General features: G+C 32.0%; 1 pseudogene; it reads left to right on the top strand.

The window, feature by feature from the left end:
- The first annotated feature begins 628 nt into the window (after positions 1 to 628).
- LOC106473975 overlaps positions 629 to 4,184 on the top strand; it is a 48,723-nt pseudogene continuing 45,167 nt past the window's right edge.

Below are 4,184 nucleotides of genomic sequence, written 5' to 3'. Positions count from 1 at the left end.
CAGAGTCTCCAGTGAAACAAATTGATGCCATGGTTAAAGTTAATACTTACCTACCCGATAAATATGATAGGCCCGATGAAAGGATAGGCCAGCTTCCAGAGTCTCCAATGAAACAAATTGATGCCATGGTTAAAGTTAATACTTACCTACCCGATAAATATGATAGGCCAGATGAAAGGATAGGCCAGCTTCCAGAGTCCCCAGTGAAACAAATTGATGCCATGGTTAAAGTTAATACTTACCTACCCGATAAATATGATAGGCCAGATGAAAGGATAGGCCAGCTTCCTGAGTCCCCAATGAAACAAATTGATGCCATGTTTACAAAACTAATTGGGAAACTAATTTCTATTCCGTTAACGATAATGTTTACTGTGGTCTTGGTGCCCTCCAGTGAATTCTTTTTTGGGCTTGGTGCCCTTGAAAATGAAAGAAAATCCAAGGCCAAACAGCCTTGACCTAAAAATGATAAATTTCCTGGTTTAGTGTATTAAATATGAAAAGTTGAAAATAGGAGATAAGATAAGTGTTGTTTTGTATGTAAATTTTTTTAGTTCGTGCTAGGAAATGTAATTATTATCACAAACATAGATCTATAATTTGATAGTATATTAACCCTATAACCACAATGTGGGGTAATCTGAATGTTAACCACAATGTGGAATTGTATTTAACTCCCATTATACTTACTAATGCTAATACAAGTTTACTTGAAATATCACTTATCAATGTATTTAGAAATTATAAAAATATTGAATGATTAGAGATAATGATATTAAGAAGTTAATAATGAATGAATGTAAGAAATTTATTTTCTCCAATAACAAAACATATCAAGACATTGGAACTTCTCACTGAAAATTAGCTTTTGTAAACAAGAGTCACCACTGCTGTGTTACTCCAAAACTTGTCTAATTTCCTCATGATTCAGTTCGTGACTCGTAAAGAACATCTAATTTCCTCATGATTCAGTTCGTGACTCGTAAAGAACATCTAATTTCCTCATGATTCAGTTCGTGACTCGTAAAGAACATCTAATTTCCTCATGATTCAGTTTGTGACTCATAAAGCACGTCTAATTTCCTCATGATTCAGTTCATGACTTATAGACGCCATTGCTATTTTGTCCTCCTACAGAAGAAAAGCACTTAAACAAAAAATAAACACCCTTTGTAATTTCTATGACAGACCACATTGTGAGGTCATATGTGACCCAACGTACATAAAAGAGAAGCAAATCTTAGAGTATTCCACGGAACAATACTCACTTGAGACATGTTCAAGGTGTACTGAAGGACAAGCCTACACGGTCGTAATGACCATTCACATAAGGAAGTTTATCTTGTGTGGTTAATAAGATATGAAATTGAAAATCCAATGCTTTCAGGAAATTCACACCACCTGAATAATTATACCTGCAAAGGATAGATAATTCACAAATATATTTCTTTTTTTTCAGCATGACCAACACTTTTGTGAGTAAATTTTAAAGTAACTGTGGTTGAAATGTTAAGTTGAATTTTTAGCTCTGGAATTTTATTTGTTTATTTTTTTCTAGGTGAAATAGAAAGGTGTATGAAAAAGGTAACAGAAGGTGTTGAAACTTTTGAAGACATATGGCAGAAGGTGAGGAAAACAGCATTAAATATAATAGTACTTAATAGTAGGGATCGTGATGAAACAAAATGGCAGCCATAAACATCTCCCATTTTTAACCCATTGACTATGGCTGCTCTAAATGCTCGCTGAATTTAAGCAAGTCGTACAAAGCTGCAAACCTACATAATGGGCAGGTTTGTCATCATGATTTGAGGGTCTCTGATTGAATTCCTATGGCCACTCAATTTGTTCATCCTATCTTTGTTGTTACAAAGCTGCCAGTGCTGTTAACTTTTGAAATGTTGCATAGGGGGAAGACAACTGGTTAGCAGCACCCACTGACAACTTTGGATACTTAAGTATTAAATAAATAATAAATTTACTGCTTTTTTATAGTTTTGTATTTTTTATTTATAATTGTGTAACAGTATTCTTTAATGTTATATAAGCTGATGTAGATCTGGGTGGTCCAGATTCCCTTATCTATTTTTGTTCCAGAAATTAACGTAATTGTATTCTTTAATGTTATATAAGCAAGTATTGATCTAGGGAAAGAATCCAGGGGGGCAAACCCCCTCAATTTTTCTCAGAAATTGTATTATTTAACATCATATAAGCAGGTGCAGATCTGGGGTGTCCAGGGTTTTTGAACCCCTGCATTCATTTTTTTCAAGATATAATAACTGTATTCTTTAATGTTGTATGGGCAGGCATGGATTTAGGAAAGGGGTCCATAAGAGAAGTCAAACCCCCATTCCTTCCATCAATTTTTTTTAAAAGAAATTAATAACTGTATTATTTAATATTGTATAAGTTGGTACAGATCTGGTGGTGCTTCAACCTCTTCCTCCTTTTATTTCTGAGAAAATAATAAAAAAAAACAGCCAAAGAAATAATAATGTTTGTGTTTGATTAGTCTATTAATTACCGTAAGCTTTTTTTTAAAGAATATATTATTTATTTCTTGACTTTCAAGCATTTCACTTAGTTTTCATACAGTTCTCGGTGCCTCATCAAGTGGCTTGATCATTCAGTAATAAAACACAGCTTTGAAAATAGGATAGAACAAGAATAAGACTGTCATATATTAATAGACTAAATGTTTGTGTGTGTGTTTGAAAGCTACAGAAATTTGATGAGCAGACATTAGATAATTTGAGATAAGTTTATACAGTTTAGGTTTTATCATCATAAGGTACACGTAGTTTACTTAGGCACAGGAATATATACACAGTATGAAACAGAGAAGCCACATGGCTCGAGATAGTTTAAGGCTTATTAATAGTATCCTGTTGATGTCTAAAATTACAGTATTAACCTCATAATGATAGTAAACCATTTATTTGATGTACAGAAGATCAGTGTGGGATTACTGCATATTTAAAAAACAAATGTTATGACAACCACATGGTGGTATTTTTGACATTATGGTCATTCACCAAATAGTAAATGTTTGTAAGCCTTGTGGAAAAATATTGGCAGTCTCTAAAAGAGGGTAATTCAAAACTTACTTAAAAACAGAGCAAAAGAAAATAAGAAGATTAATACCATGTTAGAATATCACAATTAGTGAAAAGTTAAAATGGTCACGCACATCCTTTTTATTTGCTTGTATGCTTTTTAGGGTCATGGTGTACTAATGAATAATGAGTCTGTCAATTAGTGGATTAACAAATACCAGCTCTAGTTGCTATGGTAATTTATATAGTAAGTGTAGAGCACCATCTCGGTGGTAGGAACTTCTGTTGCCAAGGGTTTGTTGAAGTGATCTTTAATTACCACTAATTTGGCAATGCTACTTTTTATTTTCTATGATCCTGAAAACAATTTTTAACTAATGTAGTATGTGATCCTTTTTTAGTTTCAGTTGAAGATTTTTTAGTATGTGTAGAAGCAATTTTATTTTATTATTCATTAAGTCTTATTCAATCATCAAGTTTAAAACCTTCATATTTATAATTAGTGTTTTCTTGAAAAATAGTGTATACTGTGAATGTTTTTAAATTAATTCTTTTCTGGTAACCTTTGATTTTGTGGGATGAAAGTCAGACAACTTAGATTTTTTAATGCGATAAATTATTGCAAATAATTATTTATTAATTTACTGATGTTAGAATTAATATAAAGTGTAGAAAATGTACAAGAAAATTATTAAAGAAATTTTAAATTTTATGCGTAGTTTAGGACTGTAATGTTTCACTGCTGTCTGTTTGACAAATGCCAGTTTTATAGGTAAGTGTATCATACTTTATCTATACAAGTATGTTTTGATGTCCTTGTTTTCCTGGCTGAACATTATTTTGGTGTAATGAAGTTTTTGAAGAAAACCTCAATTTGTTCCTCGTAGGTTCAAAGTGCAGGCAACAATAACCAGAAAGAAAAATATGAAGCAGATCTCAAAAAGGAATTAAGAAACTTCAGGTAAGCTTTATTTAACGGTAATACAAAAAACAAGTTGATATGTGGAGTTATTTCACTAATACAAGGAATAAGTTGATATGTGAAAATTTATTTCACTGTAATACAAGAAACAAGTTGATATGTGGAGTTATTTCACTAATACAAGGAATAAGTTGATATGTGAA

The sequence above is a fragment of the Limulus polyphemus genome, unplaced genomic scaffold (assembly GCF_000517525.1).
Source record: "Limulus polyphemus unplaced genomic scaffold, Limulus_polyphemus-2.1.2 Scaffold6692, whole genome shotgun sequence".
Lineage (NCBI taxonomy): Eukaryota > Metazoa > Arthropoda > Merostomata > Xiphosura > Limulidae > Limulus > Limulus polyphemus.
This window is presented reverse-complemented; position numbering and strand designations above follow the sequence as displayed.